This window comes from Epinephelus lanceolatus, chromosome 18, assembly GCF_041903045.1.
Source record: "Epinephelus lanceolatus isolate andai-2023 chromosome 18, ASM4190304v1, whole genome shotgun sequence".
NCBI lineage: Eukaryota > Metazoa > Chordata > Actinopteri > Perciformes > Serranidae > Epinephelus > Epinephelus lanceolatus.
Window position 1 is genome coordinate 8,489,697 of NC_135751.1, and position 16,733 is coordinate 8,506,429.

Here is a 16,733-nt window from a genome sequence, read left to right on the forward strand (position 1 = left end):
ATTGTGACTGCAAGTAGCAGCATTTAGATCTAATAAAGGTGGATCTCTCCAAATGTCAAAATAAAAATTATTGAGTTGTTGCAGTAATGTTTGTGATTTTTGATATTTAAGGGTAAAAATGATCAAGTGGGTGTAGCCTGTCACGTAGTCCACTGATGATGAATATGGTGTCTGATTGCAGTTAGCATGTCTAGTTGCTCCGAGTGCGCCATATGTTGCTATTTATTTTTGTAGCAAATATCTAATAACAAGTAAGCCCTACGTAAGACTTACTTTGTGTGGTGCAATCCACTTTCAACATGTGTACATTTTGACTGTGTAATGATAATTATAATAATAATAACAATAATAAAGTTTATTTGTGTAGCACTTATCAAAACCAACATTACAAAGTGATTTACACATTAAATCACAACAATAAAATAGGCACACACAGAAATAGACTTTTAAAGACAATAGATAATTAAAAACCATAAACACAACCGAGGAAAAAAATTAAAGCAATAGGTGAATTTAAAACTAAAAACAAGTAGTGCAAGACTTAAGTGTAATGTCAGGAGTAAGGTACAGTTTAACAAACAAATGTAACAAACAAATGTAAAACATTTTATTTATTTATTTATTTAATTTAAAAGATAAAAATAGTTGTATATGTATGTATAAACCTTTCGATAAAGACACAACTTCAAAATTGATACTGATTTAATAGAAGATACTGATGACAAGCCAGATTTTTTCAGGCAGGTTTTTCCACAACCGAGAAGGCATAACAGCAAACAGCTTGGTCCCCTTTAAGCCACGTTTTCACCAAACACTTTCAGTATGGTACCTTTGGAACCAAAAGTAATCATTCAGACCCTTCACCTCACCTTTATCGTTCACAAAACGAGGCTGAAAATAGAACAGGCTGAGGTGAGAGTCACTCTCAATGGGGTATTTAAAAATAGCAGGTTTGTGCATTTAGTCCTTCTTAGGCAAGCCTGGGTTTAGTGTTGCCCACAATAACGATGCTCCGCAATGCTTTGTTTACAAAGTAATAACAACTAAAGTAACGGTCAGAGTTGTCATACTGAAATTTAAGGTGTGCTGATGGATTCACATTGTGAACTCATGCACTGAGTAACATCACAAGTAAACATTCTTCCTCAAAAGTCACCAACAGTCGGCCCAGTAAATTAAATGATTTTTTCCTCAGTATACAGCTGCTGCAGCAGACAGCAAAACATCCCCTCATTTCATGGTTATAGTTTGCTCATATATGGAAAACCTGCTACGGTATGAACAGTGGTTAGATACAAAACCAGCCCTGAGCAAGAGTGACCATTTGCTGTTGACCAATCAATAGACTGTAGCGTTCACAGCTCCACCTTTTAGTACCAGATCTGTGTGCTAGGTACCCCAACAGAAGGGGTACCAAATAGAAAAATGTGTACCGAATTGAACTAAAACATACCAGACTGCTTGGTGGATATGGGGCTTAAGTCTTTAAGTGTGAAGCGGGAACAGTTAGCAGGTTCCTGCCTGAGGATCTCAGCTTGTAACCTGGTTGGTACAGAGACAGCAGTTCAGATATATATTCTAGGGCCTGAGACATAACACCTTAGAACCAATCCTAAATCCAGCTAGAGCTACGCTAAGTTTGAACTCACAAACAGTCGGTTGCAACTGACACCAGGTCTGCACTGTGCTGAGATTTTAGAATTAATGGCAAACTTTTTCAACTTAAGAGGTAAGAACCAGACAGTTTTGTGCAACAGATGAAGAAGTCCCACTATCAGCCTGATGGACCACGCCCAGCTGTCATGCTTTAATGCCTATGTTATTTTTCATGCTTATGCAAATGGATAAGGTACAGCCCTTAGTAAATTTCTCTGTATTTGTACTGTGTAAGCTGGGCACACTTGCAAACTGCTACAATCCGTCGTCTACTCTCTAAAAAACTGAAAAAATGGGTAAGTTTGGATTATTCTCTTACATTTTCCTAGGTTAGACTGTTGAGATTGTGTCTGTGTGTGAGGTATACATACTGAGAATAGATGTATTCTGCATACACAAATAAATAATAGCTACCATAATTGTATGCTTTTTTCTTTTTTTAAAAAATGTCTTAAAAAAGTTTGGTGAAATAAATATTTTGCACTGTATATTTTGTCCTTGTATTTATAGGTCAGTTCGACTTTTGAAATCTCTATACATCTAGAAATGTATAGTGTTGGTGTTAGATGAATAGAGGCAATAAAGGAAACACTTTTTAAATAGATGCATACAAAGGAAACAAAATGTGCAAAAACTAAATTAATGCCAGGGTTCTTACAAATTTTGCATTTCAAAAAATTTCACACTACATTTGACATCACATTAAAAATCTATACATTTTTATTATGTTAATAATTTGTTTTTTTTTTAAGAAAAAAAATCAACATACACCATATTGAATAAATGATATTATATTATTTGACAAAAAACCAAGGAGGTCTTGCTGTTTGAAAAAATGCAGACAACCAAGGGAAAAAAAACTGAGGCACTCCGTCTTCAGGTAAAAATATATAAAGTAACTTTTATTTGAGCAAAGGCAACAAGACAGACCTACGCATATCGACCAAAGTCTTCTTCAGGGTCTGACAAACAACTAATCAATCTCAATTATATACAGGTGAGATTGGCATTCTGTTTGACACAAATACGTAAACAGCAGAGGGCGCCAAAGGTGTAGGCAATATAGATGTGTCAAACAAAAAACAGGGGAAAAAAAAGGGGGAACACCAGAAAAATCACAGCGAACATGTAGACATGTGGGAAAAAAACACAACAAGGAGATAGAGATCCCCCACATCAATAAATAATGTCTAATAATAATGTTGTCTATACATAAATAAATAGACAGGCTTACATTTATTTTAAATGAATAATGTGTTGTCAAATGTGATTTTAGGAAAGCAATAATGTTATGTTTTTTAACCATACCTTATATACATTAATGTAGGCTACTGTACAAAATATGACAAGGATTTTCAATACACAAATTACAATACATCAAGTTTCAATACTGGGAATCAGAGAAACGGCAAAAAGTCTATCTCATCATTAAGACCAGGGGTCTTAGTGGCCTTTAAAGTGACGATCCAAAATATCAATTCACCTACTTCAATGAAGAGCACCTGTCGAGTCAGAGCCTTGTTTATCCAAGCAGCGCTTCCTTCTTTCTTTTTCAACATTGATATCATATTATATTTGTGTGTGTGTGTGTGTGTGTGTATCCCACAATATTTTTAGTCTATTTTAAAACAATAAGTGAACTGAAAATGTTAATAATTAGATTTTCTGGATTGCTAGTTTACAGTTTTAAGGCTCCACTTTGCGCAGAGCTATTTTGCAAGCTGTGGCATACAGTGGTAGAGGCAGCTCTGGGTTGCACATCATGCACTGTCATGCACTGTCATGCACTGCACTGTCTCACACAGTTGTAAACATTTGCTCACTCTGCTCCAAATGCCATGAAAAATACTCTTCAGTTTATTTTTAGAAATTTTGTATTTCAGAAAACAGGATAGGGGCAGTGGTCTGCAATAACAACAATAATTTTCCCATAATCTCTTTTCTTTTTTCCATGCTTATTCAGACCTGGAAATTACTAACATCAAGTTCCATACTTTTCCAAACTGTGTAGGAACACAGACAAAATATAGACAAAAGAAAAAAGAAACACCAAGAATTACATTTACAACAATTACAACAGGGATTTTTAAGTCTGATTCCCTTTTCCCACCCTCACCTACACACCCTACCCATCTCTGAATGGATACAAGAGAGTGTCTGTGCTCCAGGAACTTAAGAACAATGTTGACTGGACATTCTGAGCCTTAGTAATCTCAGAAAAAGTATTGATAGTACAGACAATTAGATAGTACAGACTTTTAGATATTTATGCACGATGGATATTATTAGGCCACATTATATATATTTACATAAATGACTCTTTCAAGTATAGCAGTTTGCAGCACTGAATTAGATCAAATTTCTGCTGTGTAACCTGGATTTACTGAACACTGAATACAATGAAAAACACAGTACATGTCTGCTGTGTAACCTAGGTTTACTGACCTGGCTGAGACAGGAGGCCCAGCTGAAGAAGATGGTTCTGGTTATTGTGTTTCTTGCCTTGTTCCTGGATCATATGCTACTGTCAGTTATTGGTAAGTTCAAACATACAGCCTGTTGCACAACATTTTTCTTAACACTTAACCAACCAGTGGTAGAATATGGCTAATACAACTACTTAAAAAAATACTTCACCCACAAAATGACCATTTCAATGACCAGTCCTTCTAGGATGTTGTGATGTTACGATCACAACAAGTAATCAACCAATCAGAGTGAATTCTACGCAACCTTGCAACTTTTTTTCAATCACCACAACTTCACAAATGTATTGATCTACTCAGCCCCTCTCTCTTTAACATGAGACTACTGCTGCAGGACCAGCGCTCTGTGCCTCAGACAGAGTCACACACATGGTGTCAGGGCTAACTGTTTGTATCACAAGACTAATGTTACCCAACGGTTATTAACAGGTTTAAGGACAGAGCTGAGCTGTTTCTGTGTTGGTGTGAGATTAAAAGCTTGCTGTCTGATGTAAACTGCTGCAGTGGGGCTCTGCCCAAGCTGCAACAATATGACAAGTAGTGATGAGATCATGTTGTTATGTGTTAGGTCGCGCTAATCGGGCAGAGACAGCAGGAGGAGAGCAACTCATGGAGATGCAACATTAGCGTGTTGTATTTGTTTGGAAAACGTGTTTAGTATAAGACAGTTGTTTTCTCAGTGAACCTTGTGAGTTGTAATGGAGCCGAATTTTGTATTGTTACCTTTGTTAAATGTTGCTGTTGTTCCTGGATTTATATGAGTAGAGGAAATGTTCATTAGCTGCAAAGCAAATGTACACAATGTAAAATGCCACAGGCTCATGTAAATAACTTTAACTTGTTGTATTTGCGGGGAAAATGTATCCACAGGTGCTTTGTCTGTGAATGCTGCAAGTTATAATAAAGCTGATTTGTGTACTTATGTTTGAAATTGTCACTATTAAGCCATGTTTAATATTTGTTAAAATACATGTTAAATCAACTCAACTTTACAGCAGTTCACAGAGACCCCACCGCCAGCTTGTGGTTTGGAGGTGTAACTGCAGAGTGGCACAGTCACACCACTGCACAAGCATAAATGCTCACAATGGTGTAGGCCATGTGCACAGGCTATGGTGTAGACTCTGCCTAGGGCTGATGCATAAGTATATATCTGCCATTACACAACTTCTGCAGTACAATCAAAGTCAGTGACAACATACGCATGCACAAAATATTCTGGTTTTTGCCCTACTTTGGAAAAAGACAATATATCCAACTAAGCTGTTTACATGGCTCATGAAAATGAAAGTTTCACCAATATATATTTTAACAAGCAGCCATGTATACTCTAATTAACATGTCATTTATCAAATAAAAATATGGAAAAAGTTGAAGTTTTCCTCTGGTGGTGGACTCAACCATGAGAACACAGCCTCCCTCTTTCATAATGTTTAAAAGTAGGTGTGTTTCTCCATTCGATGACAAATGTGGACTTTTCTTTGGGGCATACATCTCTATCTCAGCCTTGCAAACTGTTGGTGTGTGTACAGGACATCAATGACAATGCACAGAGATGGCTGTAAACAGAAAAGAAGCCATGTGAACTGCCTTAAAAACCCCAATTGAGACCCATATTTTGCATGTATAGTATACACGTCAAAAGAATAATTCTAAAACCCAAATAATATCAGTATATCCCACATGTTTTGCTTGATAAGTGCTATATTTGGGATAAGGCAAGAAATCAGAATGTCTAAACAAATTATGCTGTTTACATGACCTGCATCAAATTCTGAATATTGTCAAATTATGAATAATAGAAGAATATCAGTGTATATGTAAACGTAGTCACTGATAACACTGCATGTCATTTGGCTTTCTCTTGAAGACATCAAATCAGTTTGTTTGGTTTGACATTATGGGCTCTAGTTTCCCGGCGCAGCGCAGGTGGCACAGGGTGGCGTAGGGTGGCGAACCCCGCGCACAGCTAGTTTCGAGCAGCGCAACCCGAGGTGCGCTCAGTTTGGTAGTTTGGCAGACCGAGGTGCGCTGAGATGGGTGTGGCGGCGCAGCAGGGGGAGGTGTCGACAGATCCAGCTTGGCGCAGTGACAGTTTCGTGCCAAAAGGCTTCGCCGAAGGTGCGCTAAAAGCTCGCCAGCTGAAACCAGGTATACTGTCAGCACAGGCGGAGCGCAGCCGGTATAAGCCGAAGTTTGGCTGACGGGCGGACAGTGCACACACGTCACCAAAACCCCACAGGCAGGTTTCCAGAATATCAGGCACAGTAACGATGCAATAAATAGCCAACCACCATTCAATGCAACTATCTGCAATCAGCATATAAATGTATCTCTATATCGACTGTCCCGTCACATCTGATGTCAGATCAAAGGGGATTGGCACCGTTTGGCACCGTTTGGCACGCGTAATGGAAACCCAACCTGATTTGATTAAAAACAGCTGCAAACTAATGAGTTCACATCCCTCTCAGCCAACCACAAACAGCCACAGCATCAGATAGGGAGTATATATTCAGCATCTGTCATCTTAGAAAAGCCAAAAGAAAAGAAACAGAGTGAGACTGCGAGAGAGAAAGAGAGAGCGCGCGTGCGAGAAACACAACATTGATTTACACTTGTGGTGACCTCCTCCCAGGCTACCTTTGCATCATCAGCCCGTGGAGGTCTGCTCGCAGTTCCGTATATTCGGACACTGCAAGCTTGGACCTCCCGGACCAAAACATCAGTTTCCTCCTGGGAGAAGTTTGGCCGTCTGACGCTGCTGCTCTCTTCTGCCATGGCGAATTGAGTAAACTCTCATTACGCCTTCGTGTGGCGCATTTAAAGGGCCAGTGTGTAAAATGGGTTGAAAACCGTTGGAAACAGTGACATCAGTGGTCAAATTCTAGATTGCAGGGCTCACTCGCTCACCCCTCCTGTCGGGTAAATGACGGTGGCCTCGTAGGGACAAAAAGCCTTGCGCACAAGTTTTTCAGGAGTAGGTCTATCTAGCGACGAGGTGAATGTTTATTTAGAAATCTAAGCCATGTTACGATATTGTAATGAATCACTCACGAGCAGGAGACCAGAGGAGCATTCGGGAAAAAGGCCCATTTATTTGAGCACTCCAGAAGCTCTGGTAACACTCCAGGGGGTAAAAGACTCCGTCCCAAACTCTGACTCTTCTGGTGTAAGAGACACACTTCATAACTTTACACACATACTCGTTTACCATGCCAAGTGGGGACCGACCCCCCTCCCCTCTCTGCTCCACCAATCTCCAGCCCGCACACTGACTGACAGCGTAGCCGGTAAACAGAGCTCAGCTGTTGTTTAGCCTAGCAATATCTCCGGACTATAGTAGCTGCAATGGACGACTTTGAACGCGATTTTGAAGAGTTTCTTGTAGCGGACACAGACCCAGAGCCATACCTGTTTGATCCGGAGCATACAGATGAGGAACTCCATGTGTTTGATGCTGAGCGGGTGAGAAGAGAGGCTGAATGCACCGAATGGGATTCGGTGCTACTGCTGCCATTGTTGGGGTGATATATCATCAGGAGGAAAAGCGCTGCAGAGAGTGCATCACAAGGAGTGAAGCTGCGTCTTCTTTTCCTCGCAGATGACGGTTCGGGTTCATTCTCTCCTGTTGCGTGGTAAGTGTGGTCCATTCGCAAACTTTATAACTAAAAAAACTTTTCACTACTCTCTATCGACGAACTACTAACACTCTGCTGTTTCCTCCTCCTTCTTCCTTCCTTCCACTGTCTTCGTTGGTTCATTTATACACGCGAAACGCATTCTCTGGCTGGCTGGATTGTCCGCTGGGGCTGCCGTACATACATGGCGGCGCAAGATGGCGATCTCTCTAAAGCAAGGCCCTTGCTAAATATATATAAAAGCATAATTATAAGGCTACGAAAACCAAATTAATTTTATTTTATAGCGATCATACACTTGTATAAACATATTAATGGGCAGAAGATTCAGATTCAGATTCAGATTGACAATAAACCATGCCAAATATTACACACTGGCCCTTTAAGGGCGAGGAGAGGGGCTCATTTGATTGGTGTGATGTGTGTAAAACCCACTCCACGCCTTCTCTCCTCCCTCTTTCTGACTTGCGCCGGTAGGAGGGACGGAGGTGGGAAAGAGGAGTAGCTGCGCCAGGGCGCACGGTGTGCCAAACTTACAAAATCCGCCTGGCCACACCCAGTTGGCGAAGCGCAGGTGCGCTGCGCCCCCACCGCGCCCGGTCTGCGAAACTAGAGCCCTATGTCTTCTTCACACCCTCAAAGGCACGATTGTCTGTTGTATGTATTTGCATGTTAAGACCCCAGGGAGATTAGTCACACTGATGTCTTGCTAATTGGGATCCTAAATAAAACAAAAACAACAAAAAACACGAACAAACATCAAATCAGATTTTAGAACACAAGATTAACGTTTTGTTTTGCTTTATTTTGTTTACAGTGCCAATCCTTCCAAATTACCTGTACAGTACTGGCCAGGCTGCCAATACCACTTCTGGGAACAGCACTATCATAACAGTCAATCCTCCCATCATCCAGTCACTCAGTAACAGATCAGTGATTCTGGGCTCCACATTTGGACCTCCACATCAGAACACAACTCTTTCCAGTGATCCCAGTGTGGCCCTGAAATCTCCTGAGTCAAACTGCTCTGATGCAGATCCTCAGCTGGACGAAGTAAATATCAAAATAGGACTGCTGTTGGCCTCCAAGTCCATGGTACAGCTTATCATTAACCCCTTCATGGGGCCACTTACTGACAGGTGAGTGATTATGATCTGTGGGAAATAGGCAGATTTATTATGCTCAAAAACACATAACTCAGTTTTACCTACTTATGTACTGTGTATTGCACAGGATTGGATACCACATCCCAGTGTGTGCTGGTTTCTGCATAATCATCATCGCTACCTTTTGTAAGTATTGAATTAAAGTGTGTTGAAAAAACTGCATTAAAAAAAAAACACAGCTCCCTCTTTCACTTGAATGAGGCCATGGGAGGGAGCGATGAGAGACGCACAAGAGGAATGCTGATGTAGAGGGACCCAGGCCCACTGTCAGGGGGCGTCAAAGGGTACAGTTTACCCTGGCCCACTGACAATACAAGTTAAATGTATTTACAGGATAAATCACCAAGAATCAGGGGCTCCTAAATGAAAAGCCAGAGTACAGAGAGAACAGAGAAGCAATGGCCAAATGTCTGGCAAAAAAGCACCAGGCGTGACAGGTGGAGCGGAAGGTGAGAAATGAATACAAAGAAATAAACAGCAAATAAAACCTGCTGTATCAGGCTCATGGTATGTTGTTGGAAAGGGGGCAAAGTAATGCCACAAATGTATGCAAATGTTGGTTAGAATAAAAGGAACATTGCTATTTTTCAAAAGGTATAATAATATAATAATTCCTCCTGGAATTACATAAATTGAGCATGACTGGAAAAGAGTTGACAGCCATAAACCCTTGCACACAATTTGACTAATAGCTGATTAATGCTGCCCTCTAGACTGAATGAGTAAATGAAGAAAAAATGAATTTGTCCACTCATGATTTGATTGTAAATACCTTGCAGGAATTTCTTTAGTCAGTGTTTGATTTTACTTGTCTCCAATAATTCATCATCATTCAATTCATTCAACAGGTCAAAAGTCAGCTTCACTGTGACATCATGATGTTTTGCAAAAAACATTATCTGGCCAGTATCCACCACAACTCTGGAACAGAAAGGGAGATGCTTAGATACTAAACTGGTAACACTTATGTTGGGTGCCCATCTTGAAACTGTGATTATGTAGATCTGTGTGTGAAGCCTCCACTTTCTGGAATGTGTAGCTTCTTTGCAGCAACATTCATAATTAAAGTATTGTCAGCCGTCATGGCTACAAATGAGTCTGTACAGATGGAATCTGGAAATCCATCGGTTAAAAAAAAAATCTTTCTTTACCTCTGGAGGCACTGCCCTTAGTTTTTTGACTAACGGAAGTGCAGGGGCCTCGGGGATCGCTCACCCCCTTCACTTCCCCAGGGAATCGCCTTGTTGTTTACAAATACTTCCAGGTAGAAAACCAGCAGAGTTTAGCTATATATTTAAGCAATATCACACTCGAGCTCGTGATGTTATACTCGTATATCGTCACGGCTGTGATTGACTATGACCGAATCACAGCCGTGACGATATACGAGTATAACATCACAAGCTCGAGTGTGATATTGCTTTTATACAACAGTTTAACAGTTAAATAAGCAAGGCTGATTAAGAAATGATGAAAAATGAGGACAAAATAGATAATTTAAGCATTTTATTTGGCTTCCGCCAACAAAAATAGTTCCCTCAGGACTCCGCTGTCACCGTTGCTATGTAACGCAAACATGGTGCGGCAGGCACTTAAGCCTGATTTATGGTCCTGCGTTAAATCGTCGCTACGTTGTAGGGTACGTGGCTACGCAGAAGGCTCGTCGTAGCCCCTGGCGTAGCCTGACGTGCACCTCCCCAAAAATGTAACTACACATCGAGGCGACGCAGACCCAGCGCAGACAGAGAGGGCTGTGATTGGTTTGCTTGGTAGCAACGCATTTCCGGTTTCGTATTTCCAGATTGCGCCATCCCCGCCATCTTTAAACATCTTCTGTTGCGATGTAGATGTTGCACATATGTTGCAGTATTAAGGCCCATTTATGCTCCGTTCAATACGGATATGGATGGAGCCGTCTGTCCGTGCTCCGCGTTCATTTCTCTGTGACTGGAAAAGCCGGAAGCTAAACAAAGAATCAACTAGAGACCATAGATATATATACGTAGATGCCACACCCTGGCTTGTGGGATGCATCAATACCGCCGCCATCTTGCCTAGGTGCTCTGACCGGTTCAGACCCGTGTCAGACTCGGCAAAAATGACACATTTTTGCTCTGTATTTGGGTGTACTAACGAAAGAAGTGTTAAAACCAAGCAGAAGGGAATAACATTCCACAGGTAAGAAGTTGTTTTACAATATTTTACTATTACGAACATGTTTAATGAGATAATTATATATCTCAAAAAGTGATCCTTCTTTTAAGCTAATCAAGTAAAGTAACTGTCCTGATCCGGTCCTAATGCCAAATTAAGCTAACGCTATGTCACACAACTTAAAGAAAAAAAGGTTAACATTTATATAATATTACTTATAAAATTATGATGCTTTGTCAAACAGCTATGTCGGTGTATGTGTTATTCCAAATTGTCAACTATCTGTTTCATGGCACCAACGTGACATAACGCAGTATAACGTTAGTAGTTAACTTGTGGCCTGAATTGTAACTACAATTGATGTGGAACTGCGTTTTTCTGACACACTTATTTTGTGTGTAGTTTCCCAAAAAGCACAGATAGGAGACGGGCATGGGTAGCAGCAGTGAGGAGAGAGGACTTTGTCCCGAGTGACTCCTCAGTCATCTGCAGCTGTCACTTCAGACCTGAGGACTTCGACAGGGCTGGGCAGACTCCTAAAAATAATACTAGCTACTGTACACTGTATTTTTTGTAAATATGACCTAATAATGTAAACAGTTCTGTGTCCAGGCCCCCATGAGCACTGTGGTGTTATACATATGAGATTAAAGCAAAATTTTGTGTAAACATGCAGCTCTAAGTCATTTATTTTCACTTGTACAAAACCAACATTTGTTAATCCGAATGTGTAACTACACTGCAGCTCGGCACAACCCTGCTGATACACTATTTTTTGCACATTGTGTGAAATGTGAATAAACATTTATAATCAAAATTAATAGGCCTAATTAAATGACATCATGGTGGGCATTGTACGTCTAGTAAGAAAAAAATAATATTTATTACATGGGGAAAGTTTAGTTTAAATGTGTTGTAGAACTATTAGCCTACTGTTACTTTATCTACATAAGATCAAATATTTTGGTATGAAAAGCTGCATTTTTTATTTAACCAAGTATCCTGTATCATAACTACATGTCTCTCGATTGTAACTAACCAAACCGCATGAAAATCGGTTGAGAATTCAGTGAGTAATGATGATTTTAATCATAAATAATCTCCTGCCTCAATAGACACACATGCATTAGGCAGCGCGGCTCCACCTGGGCAAGATGGCGGCCGCGTTGACGTATCGCTCCAATGAAGAGCACCGTTGAATGCGGCATCTACGTATATAAATCTATGACTAGAGACGACGATAACCATTCAGGAAAGGAACGCAGCCTCCTACCGCTCTGGCGGTGAATTGCACTGCGACGAAATGGAGTGACGGAGAAGTGGGGGGAAGGGTTCACAACGGCGTCACGGCAGCGACGTAGGTACGTTGTAGGTACACCGCAGGACCATAAATCAGGCTTTACTCTTTATACACATTTATCTGCACATTTCCATTAATTGATGGATTAGTTCTCTCAGATGTGGATGTTGACAGCACCTTGACTGGTTGAGCTTGAATGGTTAAAAACAAATATTTGATACTTTCAACACAATCAAAAATATTATGATTTTTCTGTTTTTGTGGTTTTACCACATTTGTTCCACACAGACAAGCAGTTATTTCTTTGTGTATCATATCAATCTAAATCTGTATGGTCTTGTTTCTTTTGTTTCTTGGAAGTGTTTGCCTTTTCATCCAACTACATCCTACTGCTGCTGGCCAGATCCGTGCAAGGTGTAGGTGGATCCTGCTTGTCTGTGGCAGGTCAGATATTCATTTTTCAATATTTTACACTTCACTGAAAAAAAGAGTGGACTTTCATGTTCATATTCAAATATATATATATATATATATATATATATATATATATATATATACAGTACAGGCCAAAAGTTTGGACACACCTTCTCATTCAATGCGTTTTCTTTATTTTCATGACTATTTACACTGTAGATTCTCACTGAAGGCATCAAAACTATGAATGAACACATGTGGAGTTATGTACTTAACAAAAAAAGGTGAAATAACTGAAAACATGTTTTATATTCTAGTTTCTTCAAAATAGCCACCCTTTGCTCTGATTACTGCTTTGCACACTCTTGGCATTCTCTCCATGAGCTTCAAGAGGTAGTCACCTGAAATGGTTTCCACTTCACAGGTGTGCCTTATCAGGGTTAATTAGTGGAATTTCTTGCTTTATCAATGGGGTTGGGACCATCAGTTGTGTTGTGCAGAAGTCAGGTTAATACACAGCCGACAGCCCTATTGGACAACTGTTAAAATTCATATTATGGCAAGAACCAATCCGCTAACTAAAGAAAAACGAGTGGCCATCATTACTTTAAGAAATGAAGGTCAGTCAGTCCGGAAAATTGCAAAAACTTTAAATGTGTCCCCAAGTGGAGTCGCAAAAACCATCAAGCACTACAACCAAACTGGCACACATGAGGACCGACCCAGAAAAGGAAGACCAAGAGTCACCTCTGCTTCTGAGGATAAGTTCATCCGAGTCACCAGCCTCAGAAATCGCAAGTTAACAGCAGCTCAGATCAGAGACCAGATGAATGCCACACAGAGTTCTAGCAGCAGACCCATCTCTAGAACAACTGTTAAGAGGAGACTGCGCCAATCAGGCCTTCATGGTCAAATAGCTGCTAGGAAACCACTGCTAAGGAGAGGCAACAAGCAGAAGAGATTTGTTTGGGCCAAGAAACACAAGGAATGGACATTAGACCAGTGGAAATCTGTGCTTTGGTCTGATGAGTCCAATTTTGAGATCTTTGGTTCCAACCGCCGTGTCTTTGTGAGACGCAGAAAAGGTGAACGGATGGATTCCACATGCCTGGTTCCCACTGTGAAGCATGGAGGAGGAGGTGTGATGGTGTGGGGGTGTTTTGCTGGTGACACTGTTGGGGATTTATTCAAAATTGAAGGCACACTGAACCAGCATGGCTACCACAGCATCCTGCAGCGACATGCCATCCCATCCGGTTTGCGTTTAGTTGGACGATCATTTATTTTTCAACAGGACAATGACCCCAAACACACCTCCAGGCTGTGTAAGGGCTATTTGACCAAGAAGGAGAGTGATGGAGTGCTGCGGCAGATGACCTGGCCTCCACAGTCACCGGACCTGAACCCAATCGAGATGGTTTGGGGTGAGCTGGACCGCAGAGTGAAGGCAAAGGGGCCAACAAGTGCTAAACACCTCTGGGAACTCCTTCAAGACTGTTGGAAAACCATTTCAGGTGACTACCTCTTGAAGCTCATGGAGAGAATGCCAAGAGTGTGCAAAGCAGTAATCAGAGCAAAGGGTGGCTATTTTGAAGAAACTAGAATATAAAACATGTTTTCAGTTATTTCACCTTTTTTTGTTAAGTACATAACTCCACATGTGTTCATTCATAGTTTTGATGCCTTCAGTGAGAATCTACAATGTAAATAGTCATGAAAATAAAGAAAACGCATTGAATGAGAAGGTGTGTCCAAACTTTTGGCCTGTACTGTATATATATATATATGATAAAAAATACTTAATAATTCACTGATTATTATTATATTTATTTATTATTTGTTTTTACTTCTGTTTTGCAGGAATGGGTATGCTGGCTGATGTGTACAAAGATGTCGAGGAGAGAGGGCGTGCAATGGGTATATCCTTCACTGGTTTGGCCTTAGGATTGATAGGTATGCGTACAGGCAACTTTCAGAAGTACACTCAAAATTAGAGCTTTTCGGTTAAAGCAGCTCTTACCTTTCTTGCATTTCACACAGCACTTAGAAAAATTTGAACATCCACAACTCCCACCTCCCTCCAAAGGCCTACCCCCCCTCCTCCATTACGTCTATAATAGACATAGCCATTGGCAAGGTAACGTTAGATACAAGGGAGAGGAGAGCGAGGGTAATGTTACCACCAAGACAGTCAATTGCAACCCTGGAGTTTTAAAACTCAACCGGAGTCAGTGATGACTGATGGGTTTTAGAATAAGGTTACAACTAACGTTACTAGTAAGTGGGAACGTACAAGGAAGATAATGTTAATGTTTCAGAGGCTACACTACAGTAGGCTAATGTTAGCCATTAGCAACTGAATGCTGTGTTGTCATATATAACGTTATGAACTGAACTGAACTTCTTTATTTGTCATTTTTATGCGCAGCACAAAAACGAAATGACATTTAGCATACCCCAAGAAAAAAGAAACGACATTTAAAAACAACAACATATAAGAAAGAATATATAGTGCAATAGTAAGATGAAAAGGGTGAACATTTCACAGTCAAAAACTCCACATCCTGAGAGCAGAACTGTTACATGAGTGGTTGCATTTGGCCCAAATGCAATGATTGGTCGGAGTTTTCTTAGAACCATATGAGAATGGTATAATTATGAGTTTTTATTTCTGGTGGAATTCACTTACATTTTAGTGTGCCGTCAGCTTATTAATAGCATTTTAACCTAAACAAAGAAAAGTGTAAAATTTCCAAAAAGGTAAACGTTGCTTTAAATCAGGAAATGTGCAAAACTGCTTTTAAAATCTGCTTGATTATACAGCACAAAAATACGTTATAGCAAAATATAACTTTGTCAGTGTACATGTGAGAATAAGTGTTGTTTGATAGGCTTAAAAATGTGAACCTATGCTTTCATTATTTTTGAAACACCATGAAATTTTAAACAATTGTTTTGAGGTGTGCTGATGTTGCATAGCATAAATAAGACAGTTTGTGTTTCAACAAGACACATCCAGAATTATAAAAATTGGAGCATTAATAGGTTTGTAAAAGCTTTTGGATTAGAAGATGGCAATGTGAATACAATACTCTATCCAAATAAATGTAATTTAAGAATATGAATACACTATATATCATTACACAGTAATGATGAAAAGTAGCCATGCTTGTTTATTTGCAACATTTCACAGTGTCTAAAACAATTAGTGCATGCTGGGATAGTCTCCAGCTTCTCACAAACCTGAACAGAATAAGGAAATGGATGGATGTTCTGAAAATGCCTAGCAAAAGGGATTTTTTCACCTCCTTGTGTATCACTCAAGGTTACTTTAGATGGAAGACATTTATAAGCATGGAGGTTTGAATGCTACACATAAGGGTGCTTTTTCCAGTTACTACATTATACTTCTACTCTAGTCTTTAACTTTTCACTGTAACTTACCAGTTGTCTCTTTCATATGCTGAAGCGGGTGCTCCATTTGGCAGTGTGATGTATCAGTTTTTGGGGAAGATGGTTCCATTCCTGGTCCTGGCTGCCATTGCTGTGTTGGGTGGAGGTACTGTGGAATTTTTGCACCTGAGATAAGACACTTAACCTCTAAATAATCAAATTCTTAAAGGGATAGTTTGGATTTTTTAAAATGTGATTGTATGGGGTACTTATCTATAGTCAGTATATTACAATACATACAGTAGATGTCACCAGGCAGTTTGGAGAAGTAGCTGACATGGAATCTAAGCAATGTATTGCTGTGGACGAGGGACGGCAGCAAAATGTATTTTAGCTAAAAAAAAAAAAAAAAAGTCCTCTAAGTCATCTAAGAAAAAAAATCTGTAACAGTTTAAATCTGCAATATATTGAAAGTATTTTCACCCCTTAACCATTTCTTCATACAGCCCATTATGAGGGGGAA

At 40.0% G+C, this 16,733-nt stretch overlaps 1 pseudogene across 1 annotated transcript in view; it reads left to right on the forward strand.

The window, feature by feature from the left end:
- Positions 1-1,829: 1,829 nt before the first annotated feature.
- The window catches only part of LOC117268316 (synaptic vesicular amine transporter-like), a 30,369-nt pseudogene continuing 15,465 nt past the window's right edge, over positions 1,830-16,733 (forward strand). Inside the window, exons 1-6 of the transcript XR_013487946.1 lie at positions 1,830-1,952; positions 4,092-4,193; positions 8,601-8,922; positions 9,017-9,075; positions 14,678-14,770; positions 16,287-16,376. The product of XR_013487946.1 is annotated as a synaptic vesicular amine transporter-like (transcript). The remainder of the gene's footprint in view (positions 1,953-4,091; positions 4,194-8,600; positions 8,923-9,016; positions 9,076-14,677; positions 14,771-16,286; positions 16,377-16,733) is intronic.